The sequence below is a fragment of the Notamacropus eugenii genome, chromosome 6 (genome assembly GCF_028372415.1).
Source record: "Notamacropus eugenii isolate mMacEug1 chromosome 6, mMacEug1.pri_v2, whole genome shotgun sequence".
NCBI lineage: Eukaryota > Metazoa > Chordata > Mammalia > Diprotodontia > Macropodidae > Notamacropus > Notamacropus eugenii.
In genome coordinates, this window is record NC_092877.1 from 372,244,592 (window position 1) to 372,265,135 (window position 20,544).

The 20,544-nt window shown below is 36.2% G+C and overlaps 1 protein-coding gene across 1 annotated transcript in view; it reads left to right on the plus strand.

The window, feature by feature from the left end:
- The window catches only part of EPHA6 (EPH receptor A6), a 673,066-nt gene that overhangs the window by 57,085 nt on the left and 595,437 nt on the right, over positions 1-20,544 (plus strand). The window lies entirely within an intron of this gene.

Here is a 20,544-nt window from a genome sequence, read left to right on the forward strand (position 1 = left end):
GAGCTTCCAGATAAAGGCTAGCTTAAAAACCATAGGTTTTCCTATCTGTGGATATCAGCATTCCTTTGGCATTTTTTTCTTTAAATGAAAATGCTCACATTTTTATCTACATTTCACTCGTCATCTTCCTGAAATTATTAGTCCATGTGTCATATTCCAATAGTCAGTTCACCTCAAAAATTAGGCTTAATCAATCACAGTAACATAGATTTTAAGTGATTTCAATTGCTTTATGATTTGACCTGTTGTCATAAAAAATATTTATACTTTACTGTGAATAACCAAACATTAAGAAATGGATTGGCCAGGTTATGCCAGTTTGAAATGCTGTCTCTAGCCGTTTACAGAAATCTGCCTAAAACCAGATTAATTATAAAGGATTTATAGTAAAGTATTTTCTTGGGCTGAGAATTGGGGCAAATCAAGATGTGGTAGATTTTATGTATTCCTAGAAAGACAAAAATAGTATATGAAATATTCCATGTTTTTAAGCAAGGATGAGGAAATTTCTGTGGATAATTTCTTACTTAAGTGTGAAAATACTGATTTTGAAGCAGTTTCTGTAATGCTTATCCCTGGAGCTGTCTGTCACATAATCCAGCTTCATCAGAATGAGAAAAGTGGAAAGACCAGGGCCCTCCTCAGCAAACCGTGTGATTCTTTTCTGATTGTGAGGAGGTGAAATAGCAGATGAAGAACGCAATTTTTTTTCTTAGAAACAGGAGGATGAGGAGGTTCCCTAAGAGATGATGCACTAAGCACTGTCTTTATCATCTCATTTCACGTACAGTTCTAGCATTAAAAGTGATTTATTTAGTTCTCATTGTTACTAGTCTTAATTTACCATAGAAATTCATCTACACCCATTTTCTAGACTTTTCAGCTTTCCTTCTATAGAAGGAACATAGCTTGGAGCTCAAAGACCAATTCAGTCCAGCAATATTAACTCACATTGGCATATCTCTAAGTTTTGCAGAGCACATTCTTCACTAAAACTTTCTGAGGCTTTGTTCATCCTTCATTTTTGAAGAGGACCATGACATCAGGGATATGATGACATGATTTGCACTTGACTTGGTTTGAGTGAGGGAGGGCTGTGCAAGGTCCTCAGCTTCACTTTTTTGCTCCTGAGCCATCTGGATCCAGTGACTACATATTCATCAGGATGACTGGAGATGGCTCCTCTACATCAGTGTTCCACCTTCTGTATTGTCCAGCTGTATTTTGAGTTCCGAATAAAAGAGACAATAAGATGACATTTATAATGTGCAGCCGAGGGGAAGAGGATGCTCCCACCCAGTCTAATGTTAATATACTGCTAAAGGTAGTTAAAAGATCTTCCTCTCAAGTGACCACAAATGGAGCCTATTAAGGGAAGCTTGATTAGGGGAGCTTGTTTTGTAGAAAGGCCAGCAACTTTTGTTAATTGCTAATCAGCCACTAGGTCCCAAGGGTCGTGCCCTCTGACTCTGAAAAGTGCTTATTTTCCCTGAGGCGAGGTTTTGGTTTGGGAACTTACTGTTTAGAAGAAGGTTTGTCTGCCAGATGAGATTCTGGGTAGACATTAAGGAAATCCCCAGTTTTGAAACCCAAATATTGGTGCTTCTCTCTCTGGTAACTATGTATGTATGTAATGGCCAAACAATTAGATCTGTCTGTTGATCTGTGATGTATGTATTGCTCATGGTTAGAATCCTTGTCTGTTGGTCTTTATTTCTCTGTTTATATATTTTCTATTGGTATATGTGACTAAAGAAGATTTTTGATCCCTCAAAAGTTATTTCCCTTTTAGAAAAGCAGATCTAAGAACCTGTGCTAGAAGAATCCATCATCCTGGATGGACTTTTGCTGCACCTACATGGCAGGGGAAAAGAATGTCTTATTCTAGATATAGGTCCTTGCCATCATCTACATGAATGTCTCCATCTTAAATGATCTGGGTATATGCAAAGCATCACTCCACATTGAAACAATCAAACTTACAGCCCTTCTTATTTGAAGAGCATCCTCACAATGTCTAATTCTTTGGAAAAGGACAAAAAGAGCTGGTATGAACATTTTTGTATCTGAGGATCTTTCCCCCTTTTCTCTTAGGGATACAGACCTAAAAGTGGTACTTCTGGGTAAAAGGGTATGCACAGTTTTATAGCCCTTTGGGCATAGGTTCCACATAGATCTTCAGAATGTTTGGGTCAGTTCACAACTTCATCAATAATGAATTAGTGTTCCAATTTTCCCACATCTTCTCCAACAATTATTATTTTCCTCTTTTGTCAAGTTAACCAGTCTGATGATGTGGTACCTCAGAGCTGTTTTGATTTGCATGTCTCTAATAAATCAGTGCTTTAGAAAAAATTTTATATGACTATAAATAGCTTTAAGTTCTTCATCTAAAAACTGCCTGTACAAATCAGTTGACCATTTATTAACTGGGAAATGACTTATATTCTTATAAATTTTACTCATTTTTCTACGTATTTTAGAAATGAGGCCTTCATCAGAGACAACAATTTTTCCCAGCCCTCTGTTTCCCTTCTAATCTTTATTATATCAACTTTGTTAATGCAAAAACTTTTAAATTTAATGTAATCAAAATCATTCATTTTGCATTTTATAATGTTCTTTATCTTTTGTTTCGTCATAAAATGTTCTTCCCTTATCCATAAATCTGGCAGAAAAACTATTCCTTGCTCTCCTAGTTTGCTTATAGTATCAGTCTTTATATCTAAATTGTGTACCTATTATGATTTTAACTTTGTATAAGGTATAAGATGTTGGTCTATGCCTAGCTTCTGCCATACTGTTTTCTAGTTTACCTATCAAACTTACTTTTTTTCCTTTTCCTTTTTGGTTAGATTTATATAATTCTTAGAGGAGAAGGTTAAAATTCCCCATCACTATAGTAATACTATCTATTTCCACCTGTGATTTATTTAACTTTCCCTTTAAAAATTTAGATGCTATACCATTTGGTATATAGACATTTAGTACTGATATTGCTTCATTTTCTGTGGTACCGTTCATCATAATGTAGTTTCTATATTTATCTCTTTCAGTTAAATCAAATTTAGCTATTATAAACTCAATTTTGAAGAAATTCTGAAAAGAGAGGTAGAAAGATAACACTGAGTTTCTTTTCTGATTTCATTACTAAAAATAAGATGGTATATTTTTATTTTGAAATGAAAACAAGGTGTAGAATTTCCTAGCATTGATTAACAGATATTTCTGAAAGATACACGTACTTTTATTTTTTTATGAATTGGTATATTTTAAGAAATGTTTTCCAAATCACATGTTCTTATTTTATAGAGCTTCTACTTTTAATATTGTTTTTTAAGGCAGTAGTGGACTATAACCATGGATTAGGTGATATTACATGAAAAGAACTCACCAAGGTATCTGGGATCCTGTGCCTTAATTCCACATCTATGAATTAATCAGTTTCTGACCTTGACCAAATCATTTGTATTTTCTGGACTTTAGTTTCTTTATGGACAAAATAAATGGGCTGAATTAAATGTTCTATATGATCTCCACTGCCTTAATTGTATGCTTCTCTATGAATCTATTTATAATCTCATCCTGGTGTTTTTATAATATACAGCAGCAAGATATAATTGTTGTTTCCATCCCTTGAGGCAGGATGAGAAACCTAGGCCTTGTTCATACTCTTCTGTCCTACTAATGATCAAATAGTGAGCCAGTTTAAACATATAAACATTTGCATAATTCTGCTCTTTTTCACCAGTCAATCTCAGGAGAAATGTCAGCCAAAAAAATTTATTGACCAACATATTTGTTCTCTTAACAATAAAAATATCTCCCTGAAGAATAGTACTCATCATTGTTTTCACCATCATCTTTATCCTCAGAAACAACACAAGAATTACTTCAATGTTTGCAGTGTGTCTTACATGTTCTCTTGCAAGATGATAACAATATCAATAATATGAATTATAAGTAGCATTTATATAGTGCTTTGTGCAAAGTACTATATAGATGTGATACCATTTGATTCTCATAACGATGTTGTGAAATAAGTGTTATGATTACACTGATTTGACAAATAAAGAAGCTCAGGCTGAGTGAGTTTGAGTGATTTGACCAGAGATCACATAACTGTAAAGTATATGAAACAATATTTGAATCATATCTTTTTTAAGTCCAGGATTCTCATTACTATACCATCTTTTTTTTAATATACAAAGTCTAAACTGTAAATATAAAATTATTTTATATTACTTGCATGTGTTAAAACTGAAAAGGTTTATTTCTTTAAGGTAAAAGGAGATAGTTTTCAAGTTTTTAATCTTAATTATGTGTCCATATATAGACCTTAGGTACTATAAATTTCCTATAAATGGCTGTAAAATCTAAGGGTGAAAAGTTAAATATATTTCAATATAGATTTTTATAATTTTTACTAATGATACCACACTATCTTTCAAAAAATGATTTTTAACTAAATTATGTTGCTAGATCACACATGTTGATTATTTAAACAGCTTCTTTGAATGATATGTGCAGACTGGCCTATGATTTTTTTTTAAATTATAACTTCTCAGACACTTTAGGGAAACTTAAGTTAACTCTCATGCATGATCTAAAAACTTTACAAAGGGTCTCATTTTTTGCCATATAGAAGTTCACAAATTAGGTGAATATGGCTGAATACAAGACTTTTTATGAGTTCACTAATTCAGTCAGTGAAAAGGTTAAATTGCCAGAAAGGTTGAACAATGCAAATAATAACAGTTATAATAAAAGGAAGCAATAAATGAATCATGTCGTTTTTCAAACCATTATTTGCCCAGGGCCAATCTGGTCACCTCCATTGTCTGTTTTTTTAATGTCTATATTTACAAATGTATTATACATGTGTGCATAAATTCATTTGGAGTATCATACACATAGATGTATGACTTGAGAAGCAATATGCTTAAATAGCTAGGGAGGTAATCTCAACATCATGAAGACCTAAGTTCAAGTTCTACCTCTAATATTCTGCCTCTTTGACTAAAGGTAAATCTGTCAGTGAATTTAGGATGGGCATTGATCTGTTACTGTGGAAAAAGGTTACTCACAGTAAATTTCTATACTAATGACATCACAAATTTAAATTAAATATGTACGATAGGCAGATATGTTTAAATGTGATTATACATGTGTATGTAATTTTCTGTAAGTAACAAAATTTTTATAATTGAGGGATGGATTGATTTCTTTACAATCTTCAAGTCTTTTCTTCTGTGACCTACCATAATTCAACATTAAATAAAAAAAAAACAGACAAAAAAAAGTTCAGAGAAGTTGATCACATGACCTCCACTTAGAGAAAGATGGTTGGATAATCAATAAAATAAATGGAAAGAGTATCAGGGAGCAGAACCAAGATGGCAGAGTGAAAGTGGGATTTCCCTTGAGCTGTCCCCCAAATCCCTCCAAATACCTATAAAAATGACTCAAAAAATTCTACAGAAACAGAATCCACAAAATGGCAGAATGAAATAAATTTCTAGCTCAAGTCAACCTGGAAGGAAAGACCTGTTGAACCATTCTGAGAGAGAAGCACAGCACAGTGTGGTCCCTACCAGCACACACCAGGCCCCAGTAACACTAGGAATAAACTTCAGGGGACTAAATTATTGACAGGTGTGGTAGTTTCCAGATTTCTCAATTCACAAATGCCAAATACACCTTAGAATATTAATTTGAAAGGTATGTGGGATGTAGGTGAGAGAGGAGCATGGTTTGGGCCCAGCCCCAGGGTGGTGGTAGCAGCAGCAGCACCAGTGGGCTGCACCCAGAACTCTTGTCTCACGAAGAGTGGAGATATCAAGCAGCTGATCAGAGGTGAATAGAAAGGTTCTTTTTGCTGGCACTGAGTCAGGAGTCTCTTGCTTTGCCCTGGATTGGATCTGGATTATAGTCCTGGGTGGCCGTCATGGAACAAAGAGGAGCACTAGCATGGTAGAGATTATGGTGGCCCTGGAGAGAGAGTTCTCATCACAGTTTCAAGGCAGAAAAGAGGACTTGTGATGACTCATTGACTGAGAAAAGAAATAACACCTTTCTCTTGATCACACAAACTTGGAAGAATTAAAAATTTACAGGTCTTTAGAAATATCTCTGAAAATAGTTGTGCAAAACTCCTGAAGACTGAGACAGTACAACCTCCACAATGGAACCATAGTCTTACCTTAACAAAAAGCATAAAAGTCAAGCAATTGGCTGGCAAAATGAGCAAGCAACAGAAAAAAATCAGACTATAGAATCTTACTTTAGTGACAAGGAAGAGCAATGCGTACAGTCAAAAGACGACAAAGTAAAAGGTCCAACATCAAAAACCTCCAAGGAAAATATGAGTTTGCCTCAGGCCATGGAAGGGCTCAAAACGAATTTTGAAAAAGAAGTAAAAAAAGTGGAGGAAATTGGGTAGAAAATAACAATGACAGAAGAAAATCATGAAAAATGAGTCAACAGCTTGAAAAAGGAGACAAAATGTGGATGAAACCAACACTATAAAAATGTACTAACCTAAATAACAAAAGAAATTCAGAAAGTCAGTAAGAAGGCATTAAAAAAGGAGAATTAGCCAAATAGAAAAGAAAGTCCAAAAGCACACAGAAGAAAATAATTCCTTTTGAAATTAGAATGAAGCAAATGTAAACTAATGACTCTATGAGAAATCAAGAAATTGTAAAACAAAATCAAAAAAATAAAAATAATAGAAAATATTATGAAATATCTCATTGTTAAAACAACTGACTTCAGAAAAAGATGCAGGAGAGATAAGGTAAAATTTATTGTTCTACCTGAAAACCATGATCAAAAAAAGAGCCTAGATATCATCTTTCAAGAAGTTATAAAGGAAAACTACCCTGATATTCTAGAACTAGAGGGCAACATAGAAATCAAAAGAATGCACCAATCACCATTTGAAAGAGATCCCAAAATGAAAACTCCTAGTAATATTGTAGCCAAATTCCAGAGTTCCCAGGTCAAGCAGAAAATATTACAAGGAACCAGAATGAAACAATTCAAGTACTGTGGATACACAATAAGGATAATAGAGGATTTAGACTCTTCTTCTTTTTTTTAGGCTCTACACATACATTCATATTAAATACATTTTCAGGTTAGTCATGTTGCACAGAAGAATTAGAATGAATGGGAGAAATCATAAAACAAACCAAAACATAATAAAAAATAAAATGATCTGCTTCATTTTGGGATCAAATTCCATAATTCTTTCTCTGAATGTGGAAGACATTTTGCCTTAAGAGAAAATTGAGATTTTTTTTTAATTCCTTGCACTACAATGAAGTACTAAGTCTACCAGAAAAATTTCTCGCATACTGTGGTTGTTGCTGCATACAAAGTTCTCCTGGTTCTGCTACATTCACTCATCATCAGTTCATGTAAATCTTTCCAGGCCTCGCTGAAGTCTTCCTGTTCATCATTTCTTATAGCATAATAGTATCCCATTATATTCACATACCACAATTAATACAGACCAGAGCTGAATAGAAAATTTGACTTTCAAGTACAAAATTCAAAAGAAACATGAAAAGGTAAACAAGAAAGACAACTCATAAGGGTCATATTAAAGTTCAGCTGTTTACATTAGTAAATGGAAAGATGGTAATTGAAACTCATGAGACCTTTCTCAGCATTAAGGTAGATGGACAGAGAGAGGAGGGCAGAATGAGTTGAATATGAAGGGATTAAATCTAAAGAAATAAAATTAAGGTATGAGAGAGAATGTACTGGGAGAAGGAGAAAGGGAGAAATAGAATGGAGTAAATTATCTCACATTCCAGAGGCAAGAAAAAGCTTTCCAGTGAGGAAAAGAGGAGAGAAGTGAGAGGGAATGAGTGAAGCTTACTCTCATCAGATTTGGCTTAAAGAGGGTATAAAATACACAGTCAGTTTGGTATGAACGTCTATATATATGTGTGTGTGTGTGTGTGTGTGTCTGTGTCTGTGTGTCTATGTGTGTGTGTGTATAAAATACATATTTTAGTATAAAAATCGATCTTGTCCTAAAGGAAAGGAGGGGGAAAGGGGATAAGAAAGGAGGAGATGATAAAATGAGGGAAAATGGGAGAGGAATAAGCAGAAGAAAACACATTTGTGGTGGGAAAGCATCTAAGGAGAGAATAGAATAAAAAGGGGGACGCGATAGGATGTGTGGAAATGTAGTTAGTCTTTCACAACATTTTGTGAAAATGTTTGGCATGACTATATATGTATACCATATATCAAATTGTTTACCTTCTCAGTGAGCATGGGCTGGGAGGGAAGAAGGGAGAGAATGTGGAACTCCAAGTGTTTTCTTATGCTTTTTTAATTTAATTAATTTGTTTTCAGTTTTCAACAACCACTTCAATAAGCATTGAATTTTCTCCTGTCCCTCACTCCTCCCTTCCTGAGACAACGTGCAATCTTCTCCGAGTTCTACTCATACATTCTTTTTTTGTACTTTATTTATTTTAAATTTTCCACATTCATTTCCACAAAATTTTGAGCTCGAAATTTTCTCCCCATCTCTTCCCTCTTGTACCTCAAAACGCCTTCCATTCTGATTACCCCTTCCACCAGTCTGTCCTCCCTTCTAACATCCTTCCCTTCCCTTAACCCCATCTTCTCTCTTGTCCTGTAGGGCAAGGTAAATTTCTATACCCTATTAACTGTATTTCTTATTTCCCAGTTAGACCCAAAAACAATTCTCAATATTTCTTCCTAAAACTTTGAGTTCCAACTTCTCTTCCTTCCTCCCTCCCCACCCATCCCCACTGAGAGGGTAAGCAGTTCAACATGGGCTATATATGTGCAGTTTTGCAAATAACTTCCATAATACTCATGTTGTGTAAGATTCACTATATTTCCCTCCAACCTATTCTGCCTCCAGTTTCTTCTGTTCTCACTTTTGACTTTGTTCCTCACCAAGAGTTTTACTTATAATTGCTCCCTCCTCCCATTTGTCTGCTCTTACATCATCCTCCCACCCTGCTTATCTCCTCCTGTCCTACTTTAGTGTAACATAGGTATTCATACCAAATTGAGTGTGCATGGTATTCCTTCCTTGAGTCAAGTGTTTTGAGAGTAATCTTCACTATTTCTCTCTCACCTCCCCTCTTTTTCCTTCTATTGAAAAAGCTTTTTCTTTCCTCTTTTATGAGAGATAATTTGCTCCATTCCATTTTTCCCTTTCTTCTCCCAATATATTCCTCCTTCACACCACAATTTTATTTTTTAGATGTGATCCCTTCCTATTCAACTCATCCTGTGCTCTCTGTCTCTCAGTCTCTCTGTCTCTGTCTCTATCTCTGTCTCTGTCTCTCTGTCTCTTTCTCTCTCTTACTCTCTCTCTCTCGCTCTCTCTGTATGTATGTATATATATATATATATATATATATATATATATATATATATATATATATATATATATATATATATATATATATACACACATATATACATATATGTATGTGCATGTATATAATCCCTCCAAATACCCAGATACTGATAAAAGTTTCAAGAGTTAAAAATATTATCCTTTCATGTAGGAATGTAAACAGTTCAACTTTAGTAAATACCTTGTGATTTCTCTTTTCTGTTTACCTTTTCATGTTTCTCTTGCTTCTTGTGTTTGAAAGTCAAATTTTCTTTTCAGATCTGGTCTTTTCATCAAGATTGCTTCATAGTCCTCTATTTCATTAAATGACCATTTGTTCCCCTGAATTAGTATACTCATAGTTGCTGGGTAGGAGATTCTTGGTTTTAATCCTAGTTCTTTTAACTTCTGGAATATCGTATTCCATGCCCTTCAGTCCCTTAAAGTGGAAGATGCTAGATCTTGTATTGTCCTGATTGTATTTCCACAGTACTCTAATTGTTTCTTTCTAGCTGCTTGCAATATTTTCTCCTTGACCTGGGAACTCTGAAATTTGGCCACAATGTTCCTAGGAGTTTCTCTTTTTGGATCTCTTTCAGGAGGGGATTGGTGGATTCTTTCAATATTTATTTTGGCCTCTGGTTCTAGAATATGAAGGCAGTTTTCCTTGATAATTTCATGAAAGATGATGTCTAGGCTCTTTTTTTGATCATGGCTTTCAGGTAATCCAATAATTTTTAAATTGTCTCTCCTAGATCTAGTTTCCAGGTCAGTTGTTTTTCCATTGAGGTATTTCACGTTATCTTCCATTTTTCCATTCTTTTGGTTTTGTTTTGTGATTTCTTGGTTTCTCATAAAGTCATTAGCTTTCGTCTGTTTCATTCTAATTTTTAAGGAACTATTTTCTTCAGTGAGTTTTTGAACATCCTTTTCCCTTTTGCTAATTCTGCTTCTCCTCATTGGCTTTTTGGACCTCTTTTGCCAATTGACTTAAACTATTTTTAAAGGTGTTATTTTCTTCAGCATTTTTGGGGTTTCCTTTTGCAAGCTGTTGACTCATTGTTCCTTTTTTTTGAGAGACTTTTCGAGAGATTGAATTTCTTGCATTGTTCTCTTTTCTCTTCCCATTTTTCCTCCACCTCTTACTCAATTTTCAAAACCCTATTTGAGCTCTTCCATGGCCTGAGACCATTGCATATTTATTTTTTGCATGTTTGGGATGCAGAAACCTTGAGTTTTATGCCTTCTCCTGATGGTAAGCATTGTTCCTCCTCATTGGAAAGGATGGGAGAAAATACTTGTTCACCAAGAAAGTAATTTCCTATAGTTTTATTTTTTTCCCTTTTGGGGGGATTTTCCCAATCAGTTATTTGGCTTTTGTGTTCTCTGTCAAGAGTAGGGTATACTCTGGGGATCTGTAAGTTCACAGTTCCTCCAAACTGGCACAGTCAAGGGAGAGGAGTTTACTCTTCCATGGCCTCTAGTTCTGCCACATCCCTGGGCCACACTCAGGGCTGAGATTGAGACCAGCTGCTCATTTCTCCCAGGGGTTTTAGTAGGAATATTCCCAGGGCCAGGCTGGCACTCAATGTGAGATTCAGATCAGCTACTGAATTCCTCCAGGGGCTTTAGGGTGAGGGCAGGGCTGCCAGTCAGGGCTGAGGTTCAGATCAGCTGCTCAATTCCCCCAGGTGCTTTAATCTGAGTGCTCCGACAATGGACTCTGGCTGCTGCCTGCCATAGCCACCACAGCTGCCATTGCCAGCTGTTGCTACTGCTACTGCTGCCACTGCCACCACAGCCACCTGGGGCCAGGGGTAGGGGAGGACACTGCTCCCCTCTCACTGACCTTTGAAGCTGCCTTTGTCACCTGTGGGTTAAGGGATCTGCGAGCCTCTGATGCTGCTGGGGATTCTGCCCCCTAGGACTGCAGAGGTCCTGCTCCTCCTGGTTCTGCACAGCCAAGACTGGGCTCTGCTCTGAATCCAGTGCAACAAACCTTTCCCCTCAGCCTTCCAGGTCATCCTGGGCTGGAAATCTCCGTCACTCCGTTGTTCTGTGGCTTCTACTGCTCAAGAATTTGTTGAGAGTCACTCTTTATAGTTATTTTATGGGCTGTGGGGTAAGAGCTAGAGTATTTGCATCTTTTCACTCTGTCATCTTAGCTGTGCCCTCCTGCTCATACATTCTTAAGAAATACATTTTCATTAGTCATGTTGTGTAGAAGACTTAAAATAAATTGGGGAAAACGTAAGAAAAAATACGATACAAAACATAACAAGGAGATGATATTCTGCTTCATTCTGCATTCTGATTCCCTCGTTCTTTCTCTGGATGTGGATAACATTTTACATCAAGCGTGCTTTGGGAAAGTTTTAGGTCCTTGCATTGCTGTGAAGGGCTAAGTCTACAAGAAAAAAGTCCTCCTCCACTTAGGCTGTTACTGTGTGTGATGTTCTCCTGGTTCTGCACATTTCGCTAAGCATCAGTTCAAATAAATATTTCCAGGTTTTTTTGAAGTTTAATTGTTCATTATTTCATATATCACAATAATATTCCATTATATTCATATGCCACAACTTGTTCAGTCATTCCCCAATTGACCACAAATAGAGATGCTATAGATATTTTTGTGCATGTGGGACCTGTTTCTATTTCTATGATCTCCTTGGGACACAGCCCTAGAAGGAATATTGATGGGTCCAAGGGTATGCACTTTTTTTTATAGCCCTTTGGGCATAGTTCCAAATTGCTCTCCTGAATGGTTGGATCAGCTCACAGCTCTACCAACAATGAATTAGTGTTCCCACTCTCCAACATATTCTCCCACATTTATCATCTTCTTGTTTTATCATATGTGAGTCCTTTTCCCATTTCTATGCTCTCTTTGGGATACAGCCCCAGAAGCAGTACTGTTGAGCCAAAGGGTATGCATGTTGTTATAGCTCTTTGGACATAGTTCCAAATTACTCTCCAGAATCATTGGATCAGCTCACAGCTCCACCAACAATGAATTAAAGTTCCAACTCTCCAATATTTTTTATTTTCATGTTTGGTCATGTTATTCAATCTAATAGGTGTCATGTTGTACCTCAGAGCTCTTTTGATTTGCATCTCTCTGATCAATAGGGCTTTGGAGCATTTATTCATATGAATATAGATAGCTTTAGTTTCTTCCTCTGAAAACTGCCTGAAGATATCCTTTGATCATTTATCTATTGGAGAATGACTTGTATTCTTGTAAATTTGACTCAGTTCTCTATACATTTTAGAAATGAGGACTTTATTACAGACATTACTTGAAAATATGCTTTCCCAGTTTTCTGCTTCCCTCCTAATGTTGGTTGCCTTGACCTTGTGCAAAAAGTTCAATTTAATGTATGAAAAACAAACCTGTTTTGCATTTCATAATGTTATCTAACTGTTGTTTAATCATAAATTTTTCCCTTCACCTTAGATCTGACAAATAAACTTGTTTCAGTAAGCACCAACAAACACCGGTGGGGGGAAGCTCTCACAGGTTCTTAGATTTGCATTCATAAAAGGAAACACAACTTTTGGGAGTTTATTAATTAGTTTAAACAAGCACATGTATCGTCCCTTTAACCAAGTACTTATATCATTCAGTAAATTCAGGGGAAAAAGTCAGCAACCTGAACTTCAGAAAAAATACAGAGAAATCAAAGACCAATAGACATGTCCTCCCTTGTCTGACCATAATCAATACATATACTGCAGATCAACAGACAGGTTCAATTGTCGGACCATAGTTACCAGAGAGGCGAGCACCAACATCTCAGGTTTCAAAGCCAGGGAGCTCCTTAGCAGTTTCCCAGAGTCTCATCTAGCCAAAGAAGCACTTTCAGTCAGTGAGCCCCAAAGTACACCCTCACTGTCAGTATTTATACAATTTTCAGAGCCAGAGGGCACGACAATCTGACCAAGAACCTCAATAGAAAAAAAAATGTAGTTGGGACGCTCCCACAAAACAACTCCCCTAATCAGGCTTTCCTCATTGGGCAGACCAAGAGGCATTATACTTCTTGGTGTAAACCAAAACAGCAAAAAGATCCTACTTGGCTTGCCCTCAAAAAGCTATCCCCTGATCCATCAATTAGTTTACAGCATCTTCATTTATACCTAAATTGTGTACCCATTTGGACTTTTTTTTTTGGTCATTGGTCTATGCCCAATTTTCTCTACATCATTATACAGTTTTCCCAGCAGATTTTGTCAGCGGGTTTTTATTCCAGAAGCTGGGGTTCTTGGGTTTTTCAGACAGTAGACTGCCATAATAATTGACCAATGTGTCTTGTGTACCTAATCTATTCCACTCTTCTACCCCTCTGTTTCTTAGTCGGTACCAAGTGGTTTTGATAACTGCTGCTTTATAATACAATTTGAGATCTGGTATGGCTAGGCCACCTTCCCTAGCATTTCTTTTCATTAAATTCCTTGATATTCCAGACGTTGTTTCTTCCAGATGAATTTTGATATTATTTTTTCTAGCTCTTGAAAATAAGTTTGATAGATATAGCACTGAATAAGTAAATTAATTTAGGCAGATTTGTCATTTTTATTATATTAGTTCAGCCGACCTATGAGGAACTCAGGCTTTTCCAGTTGCTTAGAGGTGATTTTATTTGTGCAAAAAGCGTTTTGTAATTGTGTTCATATAGTCCCTGTTTGTTTTGGCAAGTAGTCTACCGAATACTTTGTAATATCTACTGTAACTTTAAATGGAATTTCTCTTTCTTCTCTTGCTCTTGGGCTTTGTTATTAATATATAGAAATGCAGATGGCTTAATGTGTGTTTATTTTGTGTCCTGTAACTTTGCTAAAGTTGTTTATTATTTCAAGTAGGTTTTTACTTGATTTGGTAGGATTCTCTGAGTACATCATCCTGTTGTCTGCACTGAGTGATAACTTGGTTTCTTCTTTGCCAGTTGTAATTACTTCAATTTTTTTTCTTCTCTTCTTGGTAAAGCTAACATTTTAGTACCATATGGAATAACAGTGGTGATCATGGATGTTCTTGCTTCACCCTGATCTTATTAGAAATGAATCTAGCTTGTCCCCATTACATATAAAGCTTGCTGATGATTTTAAGTAAATATTAATTATTTTAAGGAAGGCTCCATTTTTTTCTATGGTTTCCCATATTTTCAATAAGAATTGGTATTGTATTTTGTCAAAAGTTTTTTCTTCATCTGTTAAGATGATCATGTGGTTTCTCTGAGTTTTGTTTTTGATATAATCAACAATGTTGATAATTTTCCTAATATTGAATCCACTCTGCATTCCTGGTATATATCCCATCTATTCATAATGTATGATTTTCATGATAAGTTGTCGTATTCTTTTTGGTAATACCTTATTTAAAATTTTTGAATCTATATTCATTAGAGAAATTGATCTATAATTTCCTTTCTATATTTTGGTTCTTCCTGGTTTACATATCAGCATCATGTTTGTATTATAAAAAGCACTTAGTATTGCTGCTTCTTCACTAATTTTCCCTCAGTATTCTATAGAGTATTGGAATTAACTGCTCTTTACATGTCTGATAGAACTCAATTGCATATCAATCTGACCTTGCATATTTTTTCCTAGGGAGTTCCTTGATGGCTTGTTCAATTTCTTTTTCTTAGATTGGTTTATATAAGTATCTTATTCCTCTTTTGTCAATCTGGACAATTTATATTTTGTAAAAATATTTGTCCATTTCATTTAAATTGTTGAATTAAAGGGCACAGAGTAGGGTCAAGTAATTTGTAGTTATTGTTTTAATTTCCTCTTCATTGAACGTGCATTCAACCTTTTCACTTTTGATATTGGGAATATGGTTTTCTTTTCCTTTTTTTAAAATTAAATTGACCAAAGGTTTATCAATTTTATTGGGTTTTTTTCATAAAACCAATTCTTAGTTTTATTTATTAGCTCAATAGCTTTCTCAGTTTCAATTGTATTAATCTCTCCTTTAGTTTTCAGTATTTTAATTCAGTATTTACTTGGGAATTTTCAACTTGGTATTTTTTTTTTTTGCTTTTTCAGTTGCATGCCCTATTCTTTCATCCATTTCTGTATTTTATTCATGTAAGCATTCAATGATGTAACACTTCCCCTAAGAACTGCTTTTGCAGCATTCCATAAGTTTTACTCGATTGTTTCATTATTGTCATTCTCGTGTATGAAATTATCGATTGTTATTAAGATTTGGTGTTTAACCCACTCATTCTTTAGGATTAGATTATTTAGCTTCCAATTAATTTTTAGTTTATCTTTCCATGGACCTTTATTACCTATAATTTTTATTGTTACATAATCTGAAAAGAATTCATTGAATATCTCTACCTTTCTGCACTGGATTGTGAGGATTTTATGCATTAGTACATGGTCAGTTTTGTGCATGTGCCATGTACCACAGAGAAAATGGTATATTCCTTTCTATTCTCGTTCAAATTGTCTTCAGAGGCCTATCATATCTGTCTTATCCAGAATTGTATTCACCTTCTTAATTACTTTCCTGTTTATTTTGAGGTTAGATTTATCGATTTCAGAGAGGGAAAGGTTGAGTTTCCCCAGCAGTATAGTTTTGCTATCTATTTCTTCTTGCAACTCCCTTTACTTCTCCTCTAAGAATTTGGATGCTATACCACTTCATTGTATTTAGCGCCTTTTTGCAGGATATAGTTTTCTCCCTTGTCTATTTTGATTAGATCTATTTCTACTTTTGCTTTTCCTGAGATTAGCATTACTACCCCTGCTTTTTTTACACCAGGTGAAACCTAATATAGGCTGCTCCAACCTTTAGCTTTACCCTGTGTTTATGTCCCTCTGTTTCAAATGTGTTTCTTATAAAAAACATGTTGCAGGATCATGGATTTTAATCCATTCTGATATTCACCACCATTTTATGGGAAAGTTCATCCCATTCATATTTACAGTTATGATTACTATCTATGTATTTCTCTCCATCCTATCCTCCCTACTTTATGCTTTTACTTCTCCCTTGTTGGTTCCCCTACTAAATAGAGTTTTACTTTTGACCACTTCTTGCCTCAGTCTTCCCTCTCTTATATCAATCCCATTTGCTTTCATTTCCTTTTCCCTTACTAGATCTTCTTTCCCTTTTAACCCTTCCTCCTTTTTTCCCCCATTCCCCTCCAACTGCCTGTAGGGCAAGTTAAATTTCTATACTTAGCTAAGTATGTTGTTCCCTCCTTCAACCAAATCAGATGAGGGCTAAGCTCAAACAACGCTCATCTCCATCCCATTTTTCCCTCTACTGTCAATCTTCCTGTGATGTAATTTACTTCTTTCTGTCTCCTCTTTTTCTTTTCTCCTGCTGTAATTCCTTCACACCCCTTAATTATATTTTTTTATCATCACATAAGTTAATTTATATCCACTTCCTCTATCTATGTACATCCCTTTTAAATGTCATAATAAATATACAGTTCTCAAGATTAGCAAATATCATCCTTCCATATAAGAATATAATGGTTTCCCCGTATTATGTATCCAGTTTTTTCCCCATTTACTTTTTTATACCTCTCTTGAGTCTTGTATTTGAAGAACAACTTTTCTATTGAACTCTGGCCTTTTCATGGGGAAGGTCTGGAAATCTCTCATTTCATTGAATGTATATTTCCTTGTCTGAAATATTATGCTCAGTTGTGCTGGTTAATTGATCTTTGATTTTAGTCCAAGCTTCTTTCTCTGAGGTAATATATTCCAATCCCTCAGATCTTTTAATGTAGAAATTGCAACGTATGTGTGATTACAATCCTGAATGTGTGATCCTGAATGTAGTCTATTGGTATCTGAAGGCTTTCTTTCTGGCTTCCTACAGTATTTTCTCCTTAACATGATAATTCTGGAATTTGGCAACAATATTCCTTGATGTTTTCCATTTAGGATCTCTTTCAGAAGGTGATCAATTGATTCTCTGATGACTATTTTTCCCTCTGGATCTAGAACTTCAGGGCAGTTTTCCTTGATGATTTCTTGGAAGATATTGTCCAGAGTCTATTTTTCACTATGACTTTCCTGTGGACCAATAATTCTTAGATTTTCTCTCCTTGGTCAATTTTCCAGGTCAGTTATTTACCCAGTGAGATATTTTACGTTTTGTTCTATTTTTTCATTATTTAGATTTTTCTTTACTGATTTTTGGTGTCTCATAGAGTCATTAGCTTCTACTTGCACAATTCTAATTTTTGATAAATTGTTTTCTTCTGTTTAGTTTTGTACCTCCTTTTCCATTTGTCCAGTTGTTCCTTTTAAGGTGTCATTTTCTCCAGTTAGATTTTGTACCTCTATAATAGCAGTTTAAATGAAGAGCTCTTTCTCATTCATTAATAGTCCCAGATGACCTGCTTAAAACACCTGGAAACCTAAGTCACATGTGGTGAGAGGACCTTGCAGAACAGGAAGAGTAAAACAGAACCAGGAGGAAGTGATTGAGCATGGTAGAGATAGAGGAGAAAGTACACAGACAGGCAGAGCAAGGCTCAGACTCATGAGTGTTTGCTTCTGAGAAGGTCCTGGCAGAGCATGGGAGGCTTGGGCTTTGCCCCCTGTGGTGACCACGTTTATTAACTTCTTGGTCACCATGACAGATTTTACTTTCTGGTTCTTGATTTTGGCTTTCTGGTGTCTAAATCAATGTTTTTCTTCTGCCTTCTATATAGAGAGTATTTTATACTTTGTGATTGAGAACTATACCATCATATTCATAGCCATCGTCAGTGCTGTGAATACTTCCTTGACAATATATTTGGCATCATGAAGATGATAACAGCTTATAAAATCTCTATTTGGAGACAGAAAATAGTATCCCAGATTGGGATGATTTGTTGTATTCTTCCATTGCTAGGGAATGGGCTAAAAGCACTGGACCCTGTGAAAACTTGGAAGCGAGGTTACAGGAAGGGGAAACTGGAGACTTGGACAGGTTTTTGCAAGGAATTCCAATTAGCCCAGGAAGGAGCTGGTAGAGGCAAGTAGGAGAGGCTGGATTTTATTAACAGGGTACTGTGTTATGTGTAAAAACAAAGACAAGCTACTTAAAAAAAACTTTCAGATGGGAAAATAGTTTGCATGGAAATTCTCATCCTTTGGTCTCTCCTTTAAGGGAGCAGGTTGTGGGTTCTCAGGTGGAAAAAGACGTTGTTCATGTAGCTTACAAGAAGCTGAAGACTGACAAAAGCAATGCACATATGTACAGACCTAGCCTATTTGCCACAGTGATGTAAGAAAGTCTGAGCAAGGAACTGAAATAATGTTAGGGGGAGAAGTTTCTCACATAGAAGCATGTGCAACAGTGAGGTGGAAACAGAAGAAGCAAAGAGGTAACACAGTGTTTAGGAAAGTAAATGAGGATTTTACTCATCAAGAGGTCACAGATATTTTGAGTGAGTTCCCCCAAAGGATTGGAGAATCGTTAATATCTTAGATTTTGAGAATCAGTCATGAAGGAGGTGGAGGAATATCTGGAGATCCCATGGCCTGTTTGAAATTTATAGGTATCAGTCAGAATCTTTTTTGTACAGCAAACTTTTGGAGATTACAATATGCAAGGAGGTAGTAATAAAACTAATCGGTTAGCTTTTGCTGCAGAAGACTGCAATAGGTCAATATCCTACTGATCCTCTGTGACTTTGTGGAGACAGATCCTGGTATTCACTTAGCGACTATATAAGAAAGTTAAAGGAGGAGATAATGAACACTGCTATAATTATTAGAAGTACAGATGTATATTATGATACCCCCTTTACAGTTTCCCATAGGAATATAATAGGGAAGACAGCTCCTCCTGCTAAGAAGCACTTTATCTTGTGTCAGGCCTAGAGGCCTAAGGGCTACCCGAGTCTTACCTTACCTATCGCAGGTCTTCGGCTGGCCAAACCGGATAAACGTATGAGAGAAGAGACTTTCCAGAGTCGAACAAGGGTTAGGCTTTATTCAGGGTCTTGGTTACATGTGCCAGGGTCTTGGTTACATGTGCAGGGGGAATTCTTCCTCAGGAGAGAGAAATCCTCTTCCCAAGGAGGCAAAGATCTTACAGTAAGAGAATGGAAGTGGGAGTGGGAGAGGGAATAGGGAAGAGGGGAGAGGGAAGAGGGGCCTTCTCTCCTCTAAGGGCCCCTCAGCGCTAAGAGCGCCTTCAGGCTTTCCTGACCCTACTTAAGCTCTCCCGCCGCATAGTTTGCACCTGAATACCGTGCCTGTTAGACAACAATAGGTGTGCTCAGACCATGGATTAATCTCGAGGGCGGGGATGCTCTTCCCCAGCAAATTTCCCACGGGGAAGAGGTGGAAATGCACGAGATAGCCTGGGTCTCACACCTCAATTCCCAGCTGTTCCCTGGGGGGCCTCATGAGAACTCTAAGGTTTAGAAGTCCTCACCTTTACCTGCCCGAGACTGTCCACATTGAACTGAGCTTACACCCCCAACAACTTTGACTAATAATTAGAGAAATAGGGCACCTACTTTTGGGGGTGATGGAAACAATGGTACCAATTTCGTTTCACTTGGCTGGGCCAACAATATACTGTTACATACTTACCACAAGGAAATCTGCATAGCCCTTCTATTTGTCATAGGATTGTGGCTAAACATTTGGATGAATTAGAGCTACCTGGTGTATAGCTTGCACATTACATATATGATATTATGATACAAGGAAAATCTGTAGAAGAAGTGGAGAAGAATCTGATGCTTTAAACTGATCATATGAAAAGCTGAGCATTGGAGATTAACTCTGCAAAGATTCAAGGACCATCTGAAACTGTAAAGTTTTTGGGTATACAATGAAGTCAGGGGCTGCAAGAGATTCTCCTGCAAGCTTGAGGAAAGATTCAGGATATTCCTATCCTCACCAATAAGAAACAGGCCCAAAAGTTTATTGAATTATTTGGATACTGGTGAAATCACAAACCACATCTAAGATAAATTTTGAAAACCTTATATAAAATTATTAATAAAAAATATGAATCTTATTGAGGCTTGAGCAAAGTAAAACTTTTGATGAAGCTAAGGTTACTATTCAATTGACCCTAGATTTATGGTCTATGCAAAGTGGCCCAGTGAAATTACAAGTGACTGTACAAGACGAATATGCAAACTGGAATT